A 21,311-nucleotide genomic window follows, 5' to 3' on the forward strand; every position below is an offset into this window, starting at 1 on the left:
GAAATCACTGCTTTGATCTCTTGTTTAGATATAAATGGATCACTTTCATTAGCCCACCTTTACAAAAGAGCCCCATGTGAAAGCAGAAAAATTCAGAACAGACCTTGCATACAAATATCACACCAGGGGCAAACTGTTACCTCATGCCATTCTGGTTCTTAATTTTTGCCTAGAATTTACATGGATGTACGTGCCTTCTTGATTCTTGGAGTTTTATTTTTGCCTAGAACTTACACATATCTTTGTACTTTTATGAACCCAAATGCATTTAATGTGCCCTAATCACAGAAGATGAAAAGAGAAAGTGACCAGCCAAGTCAAGAGACACACTCTATTCGCCCACAAATAATAGCTCTCTTATGAATAGCCTCATGTGTAACTGAAGTCACTGATCTGACAAAATCTATCACCCTGGGTGGTAGGTTTTTCATTAAATAATTCTCTGATTTTACTCAAATGTTTGGAACAAAACGAGCACACAGAAGAGAGTAGTAAATTACTCTTTCGGTCACTCAGTGAGGCTTAATTAATCAAATATTGACCTTTTAATATGTAAGTGCACTACAGAATATACAAAGCAAATAGGACATGACTTCTGCCTTCAAGTTGCTTACGATCTAGGCACAAATAAACCATACATGATAATGCATGTTAGCACAAGAGAAACAAAATAAAAAGTAAATATAAAATGTGATAAAATAAGGAAAATACTCACTTTCACTGAGATGGGGGAGCTTCTTAAAGGATGAGGAATTCTTAATCTCAGGAAACAAACTGAGGGTTGCTGGAGTGGTGGGGGGTGGGAGGGATGGGGTGGCTGGGTGATAGACACTGGGGAGGGTATGTGCTATGGTGAGCGCTGTGAATTGTGCAAGACTGTTGAATCACAGACCTGTACCTCTGAAACAAATATGTTAAAAAAAAAAAAAAAGATAGCAGGAAGGGAAAAATGAAGGGGGGGAAATCAGAGGGGGAGACGAACCATGAGAGACTATGGACTCTGAGAAACAAACTGAGGGTTCTAGAGGGGAGTGGGGTGGGGAGATGGGTGAGCCCAATGATGGGTATTAAAGAGGGCACGTATTGAATGGAGCACTGGGTGTTATACACAAACAATGAATCATGGAACACTACATCAAAAACTAATGATGTAATGTATGGTGATTAACATAACATAATAAAATTAAAAAAAAAAAAGGATGAGATCTTGGAGCAGAAGCCTTAATAGAACTGGCCTGTTCACAGAAAAAACAGAGAGCTAAGAATGCAATGTACAAGATACATTCCGGAAATGATCAGCCCTGTGCTGTGCTGAGGAAGGGGATGCACTGGAGTTAGGGAGAGAGAGAAGAGCCAGTGATATGTATGGAAACATATCAGCTGATGGAGCAGAGGAGCTGTGAGTTTCAGCCTTGGAGTCAGAAATGCTTTGGTTTGATTGCTGACTCTACCAATGAGCAACTCCATGAGTTTTTGCACACTCAGCCCTCAGTTTTCTGATGTGCAAAATGAAACTAAGAGCTAGTACTTTAATAGGGAGCACTGAATGAGACAATTCAAGAAAAACTCCTAACAAACCACCTGGCAAAAAAGGAATGCTCAATAAATGTTGTCTACTATTACTGCCGCTATCTTAGTTATTATGTTGTGGAAGAACTGAATGCTAAGTTAAAAAGGTCCGAGATTTTACCAAACAAGTCAGCTTCAGTTGAAGAGTAAAGTTCTACCTCAAAAGAAATTCATATCTTATGTTTTAAGTAATAGCTATTATTTCTGATTATAAAAATACTATGTACTTACTGTGGAACATTTGAGAAATATAAAAAAATAAAACCACCTATTATCTTATCAAAGATAACTACTGCTAGGGGTTTATTTCCTTTTTTGATGTATTTCTTTTCAGTTATTTCTGTTCTTTTCAGTTATTTCCATGTGACTTACAAACTGTCTACCTATCTATTTACCTACCTGCTATATTTAAAAAAAAATGATTTTCACTGTTTTATTTCACTAATTGTTTACATGGCTAGAGAAGAAGTAATATTCAATCCTCCGAAAGAAAAGATTAAAGAGATGTACAGAGGGAAGCCAAGACAAGACCCAGGTTGGATCTACAGAGCAAAGAAGGAAAGAGAGGGAGAAAGAAGTCTGAAGAAGATACAGAGATTTATCTCCTTGATTTCTGACATCTTTCTCATTCCTGGTGGTGACTTTCCTTGAGTGATAAAATTACTTTTGTTCTTCAAGTGGAGTTCTATCCCTCATTAAAAAATAAGACCTATATGCTGGGTTACAGCAAAATATAAATCTTAACTCCCTGATCAGCCTAGGCATGGAGAGATGCCATCCTGGGAGAGGAGAAAGGGAACAGGGTCCCTGCGGGAGCAGCACATTTCTACTTATCACACTTGTCACAGAGGGAGGACATGCCTGCTTTGTTTATTTTTCTCTCTTACAACCCCGCCCCCATCAATCTTTGTTTCTTCTTATGTTTGCTAAATTCTGATAGTCGAATTTGCATATTTTAGCACATAAAGATCTCCTTCTTCTCCAGTTCTGATATTCTGTGGATCTCTGATTCTAAATGTTCACAAAAAGCCATACTGTGGTTGTACAACCATGTGAATGTACTTGTGTCCCTGAACTATGAGCTTAAAAACTGTTAAAATGGTTAATGTTACATTATATATTTTACCATAAGAAGAAAGTCATAATAAAAAATAAGAGCCATAGTTGAATGGGGATCATTTTTGTTTCCAATTCTACTTTCTAAAACCCTTTTGAAAAAAAAAAAAAATGAGAACTCTCTGATCCAACGTGCTTTTGTTCAACATGCTAACAAACAGCCAATGCCACTCCCCTTACATCATGCTTCTAACTTAATTAAGAGCTAATGTGCTATCAGAATTAGACTACAAAGGACCATGTCACTGAAGATCTTCTCGGTACAATGTCAGCCCCACCTCATCAGGGGCCCATGCATAGTTATTTAGCTTTCTGAGCATACCAACTCCCTTTCCAACCAGACACTGCCTTTCTTCAAAGCTCTGTTTCTCAGAGCCAGCAAATTCTTTCACTAACACTGAACAACCATAACTTTATAAAAACATCCACTGCCTAGTGCAAAAATTCATTCCTTTCAATTCTATACTAATTATATATTATTATATATAATATAATATAAATATATTTTATATATTGATTATATTATATATAATTCAATACTAAAAATAGTATTTTATTTTTAGCATCCCTTGTTGCTGACTGTATTGAATTGGTTGGCTCAGTCATCGATCAAGCATTCATTTATTTTACAAATGAATATTGAGTGGCTTGTAGTGTAAAAGAGCCTTGGCTCTGTGGGCAGACAGAACTGAGTTCAAATTTTTACCCCATTATTTCACAGTTTTGGTACACTGGGCAAGAAACCTAACTTCTCTGAGCCAATGTTTCTACACTGTCAAATGGGGATAAAATATCTATTTTATGTTGTGGAAATTCAATAACTTTTAAAACATACACAGTTAGTATTCGACAAACATTGTTTTCTCTATGTTTATGTAAGCTATGGAGCTTAAAGATGAATAAAATATAGACCTCTTCCAGGAGACTCTATAAACTAAAAAGGGAAATGGGCCAAATTATAGAAACAATTGTAATACATTTTAAAAAGTGATAAATGGTGGGGGGCGGGATAAAGATTGCGATTGTGGGTCTAATGAGAGATCATATCCTGTTAGGGGGCCAGAAAAGACTTCACACGGGAAGTAGCATTTGCACTGAGCTCACTTATTTAGGACCAGGTACAGGTAGGGGCCTGAGTGGAAGGTAGAAGGGACATTCCAAACAAAGCAGAGAACTGGGACGGATGATGATGATGGTCATTACAATGACAACAGTGACAATGGCCATAATGGCAAGGCAAACATCCATTCAAGCTTACTATATCCCAAGTACTTTCCTAAGCTTTTGCACAATTAACTACATTAATCCTCGTAACATTCCTAGGAAGAAACTGAGATACAGAGATGTTAAGTTCTTGTTCAGGGTCATAAAGTGAGGAAGTGGCAAGGTAAGCACTCAAACCCAGGTAGCCTGTTCCCAGAAAGGGCACTCTGACCCTCTACCCAGACCACTCCTCCAACGAAAGTGAACAGGAAAGCAATGCCCAGGATTCCATGAAACAAGAAACCTTCACAAATTAATAGGAACTTCAACCATTTCTTTTTAAAAGATTTTATTTATTTATTTGAGAGAGAGAATGAGAGAGAGAGAGCATGAGAGGGGGGAGGGTCAGAGGGAGAAGCAGACTCCCTGCCGAGCAGGGAGCCCGATGCGGGACTTGATCCTGGGACTCCAGGATCATGGACTGAGCCGAAGGCAGTCGCTTAACCAACTGAGCCACCCAGGTGCCCGAACTTCAACCATTAAATCAACAAATAAATACTTAATTGTGCCCCTATCGTTTATTTGATGATGAAGGCAGAACTTTTTCAACATAATATAAGGGCTGTAATGATTCATTTATGTTTTAAAATCATTGCAATACATTTTCATTAGAACTGAATACTCCTTCAGGAAACCCTGTAGATGTTTACTGCGAGGCAGCTGACATCCACATGATACAGTATATTTGGAATGTGAAACTGCTCTGAAGTTTTAGTGGGTTGTAAAGGCAAAAACTTGAGAAAGAAAAGAAAAAAAGGAAAAAATGGAGATGGGAAAAAAAGAAAAAGTGGAGATTTATCAATTATCCCGTAGATGGTAGGGTCCATTATTGCTCTCTCCAGCCATCTGTGTGCACTTAGACAAGTTGCTTGACCTCTTGGGACTCAGGGTATTGGAGTCTAAAGAGTCCATGGTTCTCATTTGATGACTATTCATAATTGTACTAATTCAAAATCGCTGAAATCCTTACTCAGTCACAGTTTAATGTTTTTATGTGGCACTTCATTATAAAGATGTGATAACTAAGTAAGTTTTTAACATGTCTTTTTGGAGAGCTACCTTTCATATTTCCAGTAAACGGCTGATAACTGACAATCACCTGAACATATACTGATTCTAGAGGAAGCTGCTCCTGCTCTTGCAGCAAGAAGAAAACTACAGCCAAAGAACAAACTCTTCACCCTTTTCATACAAAGACAGAGTTATTTTTCGCTCTCACATTACAATCTCACTTCTAATGTTCCATGATATGAAACTGATAAAAATGAAATCTTTTGAATTTATCATGTGCCTACAGCAAAAGGACAATTGCAAAAAAAAGCAATCTCATCCCCATATGCCGAAGAAAAGCTAAACAATGAGTGAAAACAATTTCCTATGATATAGCATAAGGTAGCATTTAAAAATATTCAAATTTCACTAAATTAAAACTTGGATTTTTCTTTCATTTCTTAAAGAGACTGAAATTTAAAATATTAGGTATGATTGCTGGTTTCATTTATAAACCAAGAAAGTGGTTTAATCATGTATCTGATTATCACCACTTACTTTCATTATGGAAGTGCATTATAATTGGTTTGATTACTGAATTTGTCAATTATACAGCCAATACCAATCAACCAAAATGAAATTCTTAAGGAACCAAGAATATAAAACGAAAGTTCCTTTCTCAAATAATTATCACAATTTTTTTTTTAAGATTTATTTATTTATTTATTTGACAGAGAGAGACACAGCGAGAGAGGGAACACAAGCAGGGAGAGTGGGAGAGGGAGAAGCAGGCTTCCCGCTGAGCAGGGAGCCCGATGCGGGGCTCCATCCCAGGACCCTGGGATCATGACCTGAGCCGAAGGCAGACGCTTAACGACTGAGCCACCCAGGCGCCCCAATTATCACAATTTTATCATAATTCTTCCAATATGGGGAAATGTAATCCTGCAGATGTTGAAATGATATGGAATACATAAGGAATTAAAGCTGGAGAGAGTAAAATCGAGGGAAGTGTACTGAGGATGATTATTACTATTATTACAAGTATACTAAACTGTATGTAGACACACTCCATCTCAGCATCCCCAACACTTGACCATAATCCCTACCATTCACAGAGCAACATTTACAGAGTAAATGCCACAATACCTAATAAAGAATAAAGCCTTATAATACACTTTCTGAAATGAGTGTTAGTAGGTTAAGCAAGAAACTACCTTTGTCTCGAACTCATTTTTATTCAAAAGACTAGCAACCATTTGAATAAATTTTTAGAGAAGGAAAAAATAAAGCACTTGAGAACTTTAAAAAAAAAAAAACCTACAGAGCGGGAATATTTAGTGGTTAGAAACAAAGCTAATGTCTTTATAAATTTCCTGGTATTGTTATTATAATAACTTAAAACTATTGGTCTATGTCATTTCAATAAACACTTAAGGAACAATCAGATGTGAAGCTTCCCCCCGCCCAACTAAATCTATTAACATGAAAATGTCATTTTTTTTTTTACTCCACTAGAGGGTAGTCTCTCAAAACCAGGGCTTGGAGCCATGAATTTAGCCTGTTTTTGACCTGTTGATAAATTAATCCTCATGTTCCAGTCTTCTCAACAAGATGTTCCTCTAGTATACTAATTAAGGTTGTAAAACAAGCATTTTTAAAATTGCTGTCTATTTACTCCTAGGTGTTCTTTCAGAAATATACACTGCTATACTTTCCTGTGTTTCTTCTTTCAATGTCTGATAACTGGATACATGTTTTACATATGTGGTATGTATAGCACATTTTTCTGGTAAATATACATTCAGAATTTGTAAGTCTAAGAATAAAGGGAAATAATTTTCTCAAGGATTTAATTTATTAGAGTTGAAATACTTCCCCAAAAGTAGTAAAACATACCTCCTAAATACACACACAGAGAAATACCCACACAAACACCTTGACACATGTATCCATTCATCTGTGGCTGTCAGATTAATTGCATCAGCTATAAAGAAATGAATATAATTGGAAATACTTATTTTTTGAAACACCCCCTCATATGCCAATGTTGTGAATTATAGAGAAAAAAAATATATGCTTTATTTTAAAAATGTGGTCAATCCAGGTAAGAAATCTCATGGCTTAAAAAAAAATAAAATAAAAGTGCTATTGAACAGTAAGCACATACACTAAATTAAGTAGAATCTACAGAAACCCAAATGCCACTCCAAACAGTTTCAAGCTACTCTTCTTAAATAATATAGCCACTGGTGAACTTTACAGAGAGAGAGTCAGAGGTGCTGCGTCTCCCCCAGGTGTTTTTAATATTTGGGAAATCCTTATTTGTAGCACACCCTGCTATTTTCAGAGAGAAAACACAATTTCTCTGGATGAATGATAACCTAAAAATGGGAAAACTTGTCAAAAATTTCTTCCTCTCAAAAAAAACGGGGGGGGGGGAGAAAGAAAGGATGGAGGAAGGATGAAGGAAGGGGGGGAGGAAAAGAGGAAGGAAGAAAGGAAGCAAGGCAGGAGAGGAGAAAGGGAGGAAGGAAGGAAGGATGAAAGGCAGGCAGGAAGGCAGGAAGGAAGGGAATGATACCTAGGAAAATATGCAAGCCTGTTTCATTTATTTGTATCCTAAGCAGCAGTGTCATAGAACAGACAGGTTGTTTCAGCCAACCAGACGGGAGCAGCTGCGAGTGCTACATCTTGGCAGTCCGAAGCGATTGGCTCCTCTCTGGGGAGCGGAGGGTGTTCAGTTATTAATGACCGCTGAGCAGGCAGCACCATGTCAGTGTGACAACTGATCGGGTGAACGATGCACCACTAACCACCATGGAAACAAGCAGAAAGAAAGCCAGCTCCCAGGATCTCTCTTCACTGGATTGAGAGCCTCAGCCTGCGGGCTGAGAGAAAGAGTTCCGGAGAAAAGAAGGAACCCTAGCTGCAGCCTCCTGCCTGCCTTTATATCTTAGAATACAGACATAAGCTCGCTCGCATGTGTGCCCACCTATAGTACATGTTTGTGTATACTTTATTACACACACATATGCACCTATTTACACCCGGGCAAGAACACAACCATGTGATGATTATCGCAACTGAAGAACTGAGGAAGCCAGCACAGAGGGACACGGAAGGTGGTGTATCACAGAAACTGCTTTGGCAAGGTAAGTTTAAAATATACATTTCTATTTAAATATGCTCTATTTCTTCTTTAGTTGATGCTTGGTTTGTTTTCTTTTTTTTCCAAACCTAAATTCTCCGTTGATGTTTTTCGTCTTGTCTGAATTCTAAAGCATTCTTCTTTCCATTTTACTTTTGAGGAGAAATTCAAATGCAAAAGCCCTCTGGCTTTGGGTATGCTGAGCTGTGTTTGTGGGATTCTCCAACATGCATTTTACTAGCTTGAACGCCCATCAGAGGCTGTGAGTGGGAGAGAAAAAGCAGTGCTGGGGAGAGGAGAGAGAGGAGGGGGAGAGGAGAGAAGGGGACAGTGGGAGTGGAGAGGAGAGGAAGGAGAAGGGGGGAATTTTCTTTTTTTTTCTTCACATTATTTGTAATGAAAAGCGGATCACACATCATTCTGTATTTTGAAACCAACCCCCTAAATGGGGCATTTTTCTCCCTTTCACCCAGCGGATGGAGATTAAGGCAAATGGTGCTGTATGTCAAGAGCTAAAATCATTAAGCAGAGTGGCGGAATGAGCATATCACAAACAGTTATTGAATTTCTGCCAGGCTACATCTTACGGACTGGGGTAAATGACTTCCCTTTAATAACATCCCCCCCGCTGGTCTGAAGGGACAGTGCAAATGTCTGATTGCTAATGCAGCTGCAACCAACACACGCGAGGCAAAAGGATCCCATGAACCAGGAGAGTTCTCATCTTCTTTGGTAATTAACAGAATCACAGCAGGGTGGCTTTAAAGTACATTTGCTATTTCAGAAGATTTTTGTTCAAACCGACTACTATATTCCCTTTGCTGTTATTGAGCTATGTGGCTTAATTTGCCTCTAATTTATTTATTTTTAACAATATGTCCTTGTTTCCATGCCTCTAATTTTAGTGAGAACAGGCTATGAATATGAGTAGAACCTTCCTTAAAATTTAGTGAAAAGGGGATAGTGTGAAGAAGAGAAAGGCAAGAAGTAAGGATTCAAAATATCTACCTAGGAAAAGAGTGTGCCTGCCCTGGTACTATAAATATTACTCATATCCTACATTTCTCTTTAGTTTCAGAAGCAATACCTTTGAGACAGAATTACTCTCAGTAAACTATGAGCATCCATGTACCGATGATTCATGGAACACGGTGTGGGTTAATTTATACTTCCAGTCTTGTAAAAGGAAGCCAGCTACTTAGAATATGCTTTCAAACAGATAACATCAATTGAGGATGTTCGTGGAAACATTCACTGCCTCCTTTAATGGGTCCTGTAAAGACATTAAAACAAACCTGGTATTTGCATTTCATCTTCTGGAGCTCTCTCCTCCCTTCCTTTAGTTTAACTGACCAAATAGTTAATGGAGTCTGCTTCTTTCCAACTGCATGGTATTTTTTTTTCCCCTTACAAATGTGATTTCAGAGTTATTATTGGTTTCCTAGTTTATAATAAGGGCCAAAACCAAAAGACAATAACCAGTCACTTAGATCCTGACACTTGCTCATAAATGTGTCAAAATATGAGTCACTTTACAATATGTAAGAAGTCAATTAATTCCAGTGACCTTTGTAAATGATGACAATAAAACAGCTCTGACAATATGCCACTGGCTTCGATTTTCCCTCTGTAAAATGAACAAGTTTAAGAAGAGGTTTCCTGCTCAGAGAGGAAAACCAAAGGTGCTGAAGCATTAGCTCGCGGTATTGGCAGCCCGGCTCACTCTGCCTCAAACGCCACATGCAATCTATAGAGAAAACAAAATGATTTATTACAAAGAGGAAAAGGCGTTTTCTTTGCTTTCCTGCTATTCATTACAAGTGCTGTTTTTGCCACAGAACAGATCTGAGATTTTTGATGTACCTCCTAAGAGGAAAAGCTTGAAGCAGACATTCAGCCTCCCGATTGCAAACTCCTGGATAATGTAGCACTGCAGTATTGACTTCAGTTTTTCTTAGACCTTTTCCAGGGAAACTTTCCATACCAAACTCACACATACTTAAATCTGACAGAGCCTATTTTTAAATTGCAATCAATGATACCTAAGAACAGTGGAGTCACGCTTTAACCTTGGTAAAGCCCACATACATATTTTGTGGATTACACAGAACAACACTGTGCCCACTTGAGTCTGAGAAATACAATCATTCCCGTCCCCAGTGTTGTCACCCCATGCGCGCCAGTGAGTTTGGTGATCTGATCAGCATCTACCAATGCCAGATGATGGACACAGGAACATGCCTGGAAGACTTAGCCGTAGTCTCCCCAGTCATGTAGCTATGCCAGAAATAGCTTTCTGGCAAGACAAGCGTCGAAGGATCATCTTTTCAAGAGTGTCGCTTGTCACAGGCAACACACTGAGTTAGAATGCTGATGAGTAGGTGGAATTTTTTTCTTTGGTGGTGGTTGTTGCTGTTAATGGCTTCGTAAACAGTGTTATCTGCTTTCTAGGCCAGAAATTTAGGGACCTATGAAAAAGGTAATCAACTCAGGATTCATTAACTGTATTTTATTATTTCTTTGTTCTTTTTTACACCTATCGCTTCTTTTTTTTTCTTCCTTTTTTCTCTTTTGCTACAAAATGGGCTTGGTGTTTTACTTCCCCCCGCCCCACTCTGAATTTTCTCTAGTGCAAAATTTCTGTGTGATGTGGCATGGTGATATTCATTGCAAGCTAATTAAGTTGATCAGAAATGTCTGGAACCTGAGTTTAAAAAATAACACTTATGTAAGTTAAATGTTATTACTTAGGAGCCCCTGAAGATGATCACAGATGAGGTATCTGTTGGGGAATTTGAAGGAGATCATTAAGAGGAAGCTACTAGCATACTAAAAAAATGAGTCCCTCCTTCTAGCCTCAGGAAGGATGCCCCCAAAGAATAATTCAAAATAATGTAGCTCTAGCCAATCTGAAGAAACAATGGATCCATCTGCAGCCCACTAAAATGTTCCACATCCACCTGGTTCCGAGGGTTTAATCACTTACGTATCTATCACTCTTTAGTCCCATGAAACTAAATAAAGCAGGTAAACACTGGGCAATACATCAGCACAGCTTGTCCATGCTGTCAAAGATAAAGCTCTCCGATACTGGCCAGGCAGTGAGTACTTCAGAAAGCTTCAGTGTGTTGTCGCTGAACACAGGTCCCGCACAGAGCTCCGTGAATTCCTCCCTGCCTCTCCTCTGATAAAGTGATGTCTGCTTCGACACCTGGGAGGTAGGACATGGTTACAATTCTTCCTCTGACCGCAATGTAAAAGCAAATCAAATTCTAATATAAAGAAAGTAGGTGGTGCCAGAGGATAGAAAAAGTAATGGAGAAATAAAAATGTTTTCTTTAATACGATGGGAGGGGTGGGAAAAGACCTCAGTAGATGCTATTTAGAGGTCATTAAATACAGGGTTAGAAAAAAAGACAAAATGCTCATCTCAAATCTTTGTGAAGAAATATGGTACCCAGCCAGCCATCCACTATATTTCCATAACTGGGAAGTTTGTACATAACTGCTTGCCATCATGTTAATTTATCTTAGGCCACGATAAGGGAGGGCTTTTTCTTTTTTTAAGGTGCACATACACAGTTTCAGCATAAGAGAATGAGAAGGAAAACATATTTTCATATAATAATAGAATTTTAGGATTAAAAAGGACCTTTAGAAGATGGTCTAATATACTCATTTCACAGGTGAGGAAACTGAGACACAAAAGGTCTAACATCTTTAGTCCAAATCATACAGTTCTTTATCAAGGCCTAGAGTAGATCCCTTTAGAGTGCTCCCTCCAGCACTCCATTAAAACTCCACCTACTCAGTCTTTCAAATATTTTTTTTAAAGAAAAAAGGCTTATAGATATGTGCCCCAAAAAACCCCACAAAATTTAAGGAAATGTTTATCGGATAATCAAGTACTTGAAAAGCAAAAGCAGGCATTCAACACGAGAAGCAATAACCATGTGTTAAGTATATACACCCAAATATTTCAAACTGATCATCTTTTGGATATAGCCCACTATGTTTTGTAAGGAGTCATAAAAATAAGAGCTTTGCCTTGTTTTTAAAACATCTTGATAACATTATTGCTACCCTTCAGCTGTAGAGATTCAACTATTGGTTATCCATTAGAAGTTTTTCCAGGAATTTTGAAGAGACTCCCCACCTCCTTTTTTACTGGGTTTCACTGTAATATTTTAAGGCATTTACATGTGGCCTCATTAAATCCAGTGTCCATTCTCAGGGTCCATGCTTGGCTTACATACCTTACTGGAAAACAGTGAGGACATTCTCAGGATAGCAATCCCTACTTCCCTCTCTCCATCTCCCCATCCGGCCTTAACTTTTCACTTCCAAGGTTTGAGTGAGACTCTGTAGACAATGACATCTCCCCTTAATTTCACAGCCCTGTTTTTTTTCTTTCTGACAAATTTTTCTTGGTTTCTAAATGTGCTCTCCAAATTTTGCTTAGGATAATAGTAATGAACTGGCTCAAAAACTTTGGGGGAGTAAAAAAGGATATAAAAAAGTAACATAATAATTGTGAATATTTGTTTAGAGCGATATTGTTTGTTTACAGAGCACTTTCTCAACAATGACATTTGCTCCTCACAACAATTTGGTAAGGTAGGTATGATGCTGTCATCTTCCTTTTAAGATTAGAGAATGAGGTTCCATGAGGTTAGAGATTTGCCACAGGCAGGGACCTAACATGTGGAGAAGTTAGGGTCTTCTGACTGCAAAGATGGGTACAGCACTGATCATAGTACCTGGCAGTCCTTTAGAAATATAGACTCTCATTTTTCTGAACTCCCACTCTAGACTTACCCTTCCAAGTTCTATGTCCTTTGCACCATACCACTCTATGTGGGCAGATTTTTACAAATAAAAATCTGTACTTCTTAATTTAAATCAGAGCTAATGATATAACCGAGTTAAATACGAAAAACACAACATCTATTCTTGGAGAAAAAGATTGCATGTTGTTCTACGCACTCATCTGTATGTTTATCTAACAGCATTAACACTTTGATAAACAGTTGGCAAAGGTCTCAAAACTGGATAAAATGGAATGAGTAAGTTATTCAGGCAAGTTCCATGTTGCTGGAAAATTATGAACAAAGTCCTCAAAAATCACTTGATGTACCACTAATGGATAAAGTGTCAACACAAAAGCAACAACTCTGGCTTCTCCTTCCTGGTTAGTCTGTCTTGGGGAGATAATGACATACAAAGACCTCAATATGCCAGTAAGTATATTCACATTATTCTGAGAGCCCTCTAGGGGAAATCTTGTCTTTCGAAAGTAATATTGTCCTTGGAATAGGTGAAAATCCCTAAAACTCATGTACGAAAGGTTGTCATACAAAGTTTTATCTCCAGAAAGTGAAGCATTCCACAAATAATCAGCTACTCTATGTAAACATTTTTTTCTACCATATTTTTCCATATCTGTATTGAAAAGGCCCACAGACTCCCCAAAGACTCACTGAATCAATTAAGGGCCTAGCATCAACAGGAAACCCTTTCCATTTCTGGAGGCCTGAAACCTCTGGGATTTAATTCCCTGAAGAGTAAGAGAGGAGGAGGCATTGTTTCCTGACTTGTTCAATGCAGGGAGTCCAGGAACGGGTGAATGCAATGAGTGAATACTCCCCTGGGACCAAGCCTGCTAATGTGCCATGGACTAAGCAATGGCCATCAGGAAGGCTCAGGACTCCCAACACTTACAATGACTTAAATAATGCTATATTTTTTTTCTTTTTTTTTTATTATGTTATGTTAATCACCATACATTACATCATTAGTTTTTGATGTAGTGTTCCATGATTCATTGTTTGTGTATAACACCTAGTGCTCCATGCAGTACATGCCCTCTTTAATACCCACCACCAGGCTAACCCATCTCCCTCTCAGTTTGAACCTCAAATGTTTGTTTCTCAATGTTTGTTTCTCAAATGTTATATATTTTGACTACTGAAAATATTTAAAGAGGCTTTCTTTTCATTGTGGTAGAGAAGATTGATTTGTGCTTATTACAAGTTTTCTCTAAAATTTCTCTAAAATTACGAAACTGAATTAATAAAATGACTGCAAAGAAACAAAGGCAAATATTTTGGTTGATTCATTCCACAGGAGTAAAATTTATCCATAATATCTTACAGTCTCATAATACTGAAAGGTCAAGGCATTTAAATGACATTGTCAGCTAATTTATGCTTTGCTTTTGTTAAGAAAAAAATAAAAACTCAAAAAAGTTTTAAAACAGACATGTATTTTTAGAGATACAATTCATATTGGCCTTTGTATCTCCCTAGAATATTTTTCTCATCACTATATTCATATGCCCAAGACATAGTGGTCTTATCATTGTTTACTAACAGTGTCTCTGGGCTCTACATTGAATTTTATTTTCATTAAAAATTGGTCACTCAGAATCACGAATTACTTAATCTGTTCCACAAAGAGTATATGGAACCACAATGGCCTTTATTGAAATTTCAGTAGTTGCAGAGGGAATTTGAAAATACATCTAGACAGATCATATTTTGATTTCTACAAAGGCCAAGGGGATAATGGCCTTCCACCGCGTCTGCCTAAGGACTGAGAACAAAACAATAAAGTAGGCAAAATGGGGCTCAGTCTAGGTAACAATGCTGTATCATTTAAGAGAAAGTGCAATAGGATGGAAAGAGAAAAACAATGCTACCACCGTTTGCGGGGGGGGAAAAAAGACATTCTAAGCACATATAAGCCTTGGAAGCTCTAGTCCTAGTAATTTTTGAATGAAAAACATATGCCATTATAAGATAGGAGCTTAGACTGTATTCATCCAACAAGTCAGTATCTTGTGTGACTAGCTGAACTGATTCACTTACCAAACACATAATTTATATTTTTTCCTCTTTTGTAGTTTATCACCCACTGATTTTTTTACACAAACACTACAGCTGCTCAAGGAGCGTCATAAGGTGATGTTCAGCTAACTTTTTAAAATCAGTGAGGCATTTGCCAAACTACCATTTCCATAATCAGTTACTTTATTTTTAATGAGCAAGCAAATTTCATGTAAACATCCGAGGCTCATCTTTCATTTACACTATAAATTGTATCACAGTGTGCAGCTGTTGGACAAAACAATCAAGGAAGTGAAGAATTAACTGTCTTTTGACATAAAATACTTTCAGTAGAGACCTTAAGAGTTCAGATCACATCATGTCTTCGACAATCCTTTACTGGCTAAGGGACTGGTCATAATATTAGCAGATCTCCTTTTTTACATACAGGCGTTTTCTGTGCCAAACATTGTGCTAAGCACTTCGCATGTGTTTTCCCTTGTAATTCTCATAATAACCATGTGGAGCAAGTACTGTTACTAACCCCACTTTACAAATGAGGAAATTAAGGCTTAAAGAAGAAAAGCAACTTGCCTCAACTAATGAAAGGCAGACCAGGAAAAGGAACCTAGGTCGGTTTGGCTCTAAAGAACATGGCTTTTGTGCATGAGGCCAACACTGCCTCTTGTTGGTACTACCTAAACACAGCTCATCCGTGCTGCCTTCTGGCATCAGATTCTCTATCAAAACATAATCATTCCATTTATCATCTCCTACCATGCATTCTGCTCACACGAGGATATTATCTCTGCAAGATTCATTCCTGTTTTCTTTTTGCTGTTGTTGTTTCTGGAGGAAGAGTGATGATTGACTTATTTATATGTGGGTATCACTATTTGATAAACTAAAATGATTTTTGCAGTTCAGTTCACAGCCAGACTTGAGACCCGGCAGCTTATAGTTCTCTTCCACTATTTTTCCATCAGTAGAGTCCAACATGCTTCTTTACCTGTGGCCATGCACCGCAATAACTGGCACAAAGGAAAAATGCAAAGCTTAGCTTGTAAGTCTTAATTTTCATTATTTATACCAGTCTGTCCACAGCCCTAATTCTAATCTGTGGATCCTTCCTTACTCATGCATTCTCTTTTAAACAAGAAGCATCAAAACAGTGAATACTATTTCACTGCTAGTATGATCATCAATTTTCAGTGAAGTTCATCAATCCTCCTCAGTATTAATAAGCTTATAGCTCCGTAAAGTTAATAGACAAAACCTGTTTTTCAAACTGAATGTGCTGAGCCAAACCTAAAACTTCAGCAGAAGTGTTCTACTCCAGCTGTTTGCAAAACTTCAGCATTTCTCACTGAGTGACCTCCTCAAAGAGCTGTCTGGGGAGTCCTTCAGTTTGACTGTCCTACATTAAAAAAGCTGAATGTGAAATTAAGTACAAAATGTTACTAAGGATTCTTCCCATGATTAGGAATGGGGTTTCAAGAGCTCATGTTCATGTATATTTTCTTTTCAGAAGGAAGATTTAAAAAAAAAAATGTAAGTAATTGGACAAATGAAAAATGAACTTCAAGTCTGAGGTAGTAGACAGCTAAGATATCCATGCCTCATGAAAAACCTAATTCAACACATGTAAGAAATAAAGGATGTGTATAATTTTAGATTAAAGTTTTGGATTTTTTTTTCCTACTACTTCTTACATTCATACACAACAATGAGGAGCAGAGGAGAGAGGGGATGCTGGCCAACAGCCTTTCAACATGTACCACAGCCTGCATCCTGGTTAAGTTCTTTCACACCTCATGTCACCGAAGCGCACAGCCCCACAAAGGAACAGAATGAAGAAGCAAATGTCTGACTCCAAAACCTATTCTATTAAAACCATGTTATTGTGCCTCCTACATCACATATTTCTTAGAATAAGCATAATACATTTCTCCTTTGAGAAGCATTTTACTTTTTATGCAGAAGCATCCAACAATAGGTTCCTTCTATAGTTTTAAGCTTCTCAGCAAAGATCAGAAAGCCCATATAATAATTAAGCAAACTTGACAGTTTTACCACCTGGTGCCACCTGATAGTATTTCAAGAATGACAGAATGAACACTTAACATAACTCAACTAACCTAAAATAAAAGTATTACTTGTGGATTTTTTTTACTCAAACAGTCTCATTAATCTGTGTAACTTCAGAAATGTAGTGTGTTTAAAAAAAAATCATGGTTGAAGTCCAGAAGGACTTATGAACAGCTAAGATCTTTATCATTTCTTAGGGAATGCAAATCCCTAACAAAATAAGAAAATTTTTCTTTACCATGAATATCTTGCAAATCGAACATACAGAACAAGATTTCAACCCCATCTTTCATCCCTGAATGTTGCTTATCAGATCTGGGCAATATCTGAAAACTTCCTTCTATTTTTAAATATCGTGTACACCTAGGAAAGATGATGAACACTTACAAGTTTAAATCTGCCCATAAAGAAGTTTTCCTGTCTAGAGTAGTAAACTCCTTGACTGCCACGTCCTGCCTCCACTCCTTTCCACACCACACTGAAGGTAATGGTATATTGAGTTCTTAACCTCACTTAAGCAAGGAGCTTCCTGTTTGACATAATCATGTTAAATTATAAATCAGTGTGCTACTCTACTTTACTTGATTGAGATGTCTATGAATCTTTGAAAGGAGAGATATTCTGAGGTAATATACCACTTAGGCATTCATTTAGACATGTTCATATCATGGTCATTTACTCAATCACCATGGATACAGGATAGTCAATAAATGGAATCTCAAGAATTGATAAGGAATGATGTATGTATGACACAGCGAAGAGAACCAAATCTGTCTATCTATCCATCTAAATTCTCCCATCTTAAGAGGTACCATGCTGTCAAAATTTTGGAAGGCACCATATTCCAAAAGTATTGCTAACACATTTATTGTTTAAATGTTATATATATGTTTGTATATTTTGCTTCATTTTTAATGTGAAAGCAAAATTTATTAGGCTGTCTCTGAGGAGCTACATCAAATTCACTTGGGCGCTTATTTTTAACATAGAATATTAGAATCTCTGGAAGAATATAAGAATCCCTAGTGATTTTTTTTTTTTTTTTTGGGCACCAAGTTTCAGAACTGATGATTAAAGATTCAGGTCCTTTTTCTTTGTCCATTGTCTGCCACTCTTGTTTCAGGTTTGTAAAATTTGTTTATTTGAGACAATTAATTGCCTGAATCAATACAAAATATTCATAAAACAGGTACACTGTGTTGTGTTTTCCCCAGAGAAGACTGGGACTAGGATATGGCTCAATGAGTTAGGGATTTGATAAGAGATCTGACAGACATTCAAGTGGATGCTTTTAGTAATATGCTTGTAAGTCTGTGGTACCGACGGTCCCTATCTCTACTGCCATTCAGTCATTTCTTGGCTCTCAGATAATGTCTGTAGCGTGGTAGGGGGGAGTATATACCAGAAGTGGGCAATACCCTTTATTTCCCACGTGTTCATGAACTCCTATTTTCATGTACTATACTACATTTTACGTGCAACTGAGCTGAGGGTCACCCAGAGGCTGCCCACTGACACCATTAATGAATGAATTCTATGCTGCCCATTGATTTGCTTTCAAAGATCATTGGCTAATATAAGGAGTCAGAACTGGTATAACAGAATTGTCAAACTGAGAGAGATTTTACAGATATTAGGTCACTTGCTCAAAGGGACTCATTACTTAAATACATAACTAGAACCAGAAACCAGGTGATTCAGTCCCTGCGTAGTGGTTATTTCACAGCCCACATTGACTGTCGTGGTCGGGTTTCAAAAAGATTGGGCCCATATGCTCCTATCAAATCATTTTCTTAAGCACTGTTATGACCAAAAGTTCCCAAAGTCAACTCTGTAGGGAAATTCAGCAGTGCCGTCTCTGTGAAGGGCCCATATATGTACAACCTCTTGGCTGCTGGGAGTCTTGCAGAAGTCCAATTCATTCTCCAGCCACTTTTCAAGATGCCTCTTTAGAGTGGCATTTTATTGACAGTAATATGTTGCTGCTCTGCATCAAGTATATCAAGTATTTGGGACTGGGGTTTTGAATATGTGCCCTAAAGCAATTTTAGCTGAAGAGTTGTTTTGTTTCCCTTTTAAGTCACGGAAAAAGAGAGAGAAAGAGAGATTCTTAAAAGGAAAAACACACAAAATGGCAACTATACAAAAAGTTTCATATTTATCAAAAACAGAAATAGAATGATCCCAGTTCTTTGTGCTACTCCATTGGAAATTTCTTCTCTTCTTGGACATTCCATCTAAAATTTAAAAGGCTCCGAGACTATTCCACAATAATCCTCTTTGCTGGGACCCTAAGAAACTTTATAACACACACAAAATAACTACAATCTCTGAAATTATAAATCTCATTGCCAAGTTATTTTTGTGAGCTTTTATTAAGACCCTGATGTTAAGTTTCATCCCCAAAGAATGCATAGTCTAGAATAATGGGCACTCAAGCCCCTGAGTTGTTGCATTAAAATTTTTACATTGTTGGGGTGCCTGGGTGGCTCAGTCGTTAAGTGTCTGCCTTCGGCTCAGGTCATGGTCCCAGGGTCCTGGGATCGAGTCCTGCATCAGGCTCCCTGCTCCGCAGGAAGCCTGCTTCTCCCTCTCCCACTCTGCCTGCTTGTGTTCCCTCTCTCGCTATATCTCTCTCTGTCAAATAAATAAATAAAATCTTAAAAAAAAATTTACATTGTTGACAATCACATGATCTTCTTCAGTACCACTGTGTCCATTTATTACAGTGATTTCATAGAGATAGTTCTCATTTTTCTCTCATGTGAAAAATCCTCCTTGTGAGTACAAATGAATGATGTTTAAGTTAAATTTTAACAATCTATGTAAGATTTTGTTTCCCCCAAAATGTAATCACATCATAAAAATGACAATTGTCCTATTCTATCATCTCAGAAAAGCTGTATTCGTGTTTTTGTAGATTTAGTTAACAACTGTATTTCTCTATCTATTCCAATGCCATCTTAATATAAGCATGCATGCACACCCCCAAATATTGGACTTAAAACAATTTGCCAACTGTTAATAGTTTCTTACCAGTTTACAAACATTTCAATTAAGTCTAGCCACATTTACTTGTACCTGGTCTCCAATAATATTTCTCCTTCTAAGACATGCCATATAACTGAGATGACAAGTATTGTGGTGCCTTTTAAGAGTTATTTTCATAGAAAACTCTGGAAAAAAATCCACTGGCCAATAAAATTCTGCAATCTTTAATGGAAATTAAAGTCAAATACCATTCAAGTAAATCTATTTTGCTCTGCCATTTCTCCTGTTCTCACATCTCCATCTCCAAAATTAGTATAAGTTACAATAAATTTTAATAAGTGATAACCATTACTATGACTATTATTAATTTGGGAGTGATTAACATTTAGTGATTACTTTCTATGTTTCTGATGCAGTAATAAGAACGTGTTTTTTTTTTTTTTTTTTTAAGATTTTATTTATTTATTTGACAGAGAGAGACACAGCGAGAGAGGGAACATAAGCAGGGGGAGTGGGGGAGGGAGAAGCAGGCTTCCCGCCGAGCAGGGAGCCCGATGTGGGACTCGATCCAGGATCCTGGGATCATGACCTGAGCCGAAGGCAGACGCTTAACGACTGAGCCACCCAGGCGCCCAAGAACGTTTTTATACTAAGAATTTTTAATGCATTATTTGTTTTAACTTTCAGACATCTCTCTGTGTAGATACCATTTAACACCCATCTTTTAATAGATTAGGAATCAACGTCAGAGGAAGAGAAAGAATTAGAGTCCATGTCTGATCCTTTCATTACTAGGCTGCATCTATAGACCGCCATTTTAAGAGTCAGAGAGCAGGAGTACCAGATCAAGCATTTGCATTGGCTACTTAAGAAATCTTAAGGTTAAGTGTGGGGCAAAGTGGGAATCATGAAAAGTGATATTCCTATGATACCACTTTGGAGGAAAGCCTATATTTTCATTTTCAGTTTTCAAGCATAACACCACTCAAAATCTCTGGGTTTGGGCTTATACTCAGGCAACATTTCTGAAAGTCAACCTTGCTAGAAAAATGACTCCTACTGTTGATGAATTTTTTCTTTCCTTCCTTCATGCATGCCTTCATTTTTCACAGCTCTGGCTAGTGTTACAGAGTCGGAAAGGATGGAACCCCAGGTAGAGAGGAGAGAGAAGTCGTACAATTCTCTTTCTCCCACTTCCTCTGTGTCCTGCTGCCCCATAAATGTAGAGTTCTGCAAGCCACAGTTCAGTATTATTCTAGGGAATGAAAGTGTCTTCTGTCATCTGCTTTAGATTTACCAAATACAACCTTTCGTTC

General features: G+C 37.7%; 2 protein-coding genes across 2 annotated transcripts in view; one reads left to right on the forward strand and one right to left on the reverse strand.

Annotated features, from left to right (window-relative positions):
• The window catches only part of IMMP2L (inner mitochondrial membrane peptidase subunit 2), an 867,877-nt gene that overhangs the window by 405,384 nt on the left and 441,182 nt on the right, over positions 1-21,311 (reverse strand). The gene's annotated exons all lie outside the window — the stretch shown is intronic.
• The window catches only part of LRRN3 (leucine rich repeat neuronal 3), a 35,676-nt gene continuing 22,337 nt past the window's right edge, over positions 7,973-21,311 (forward strand). Inside the window, exon 1 of the mRNA XM_021699281.2 lies at positions 7,973-8,093. The gene's annotated coding sequence lies outside the window, so the exon portion shown is untranslated. The remainder of the gene's footprint in view (positions 8,094-21,311) is intronic.

The sequence above is a fragment of the Neomonachus schauinslandi genome, chromosome 12 (assembly GCF_002201575.2).
Source record: "Neomonachus schauinslandi chromosome 12, ASM220157v2, whole genome shotgun sequence".
In the NCBI taxonomy this organism is placed as follows: domain Eukaryota; kingdom Metazoa; phylum Chordata; class Mammalia; order Carnivora; family Phocidae; genus Neomonachus; species Neomonachus schauinslandi.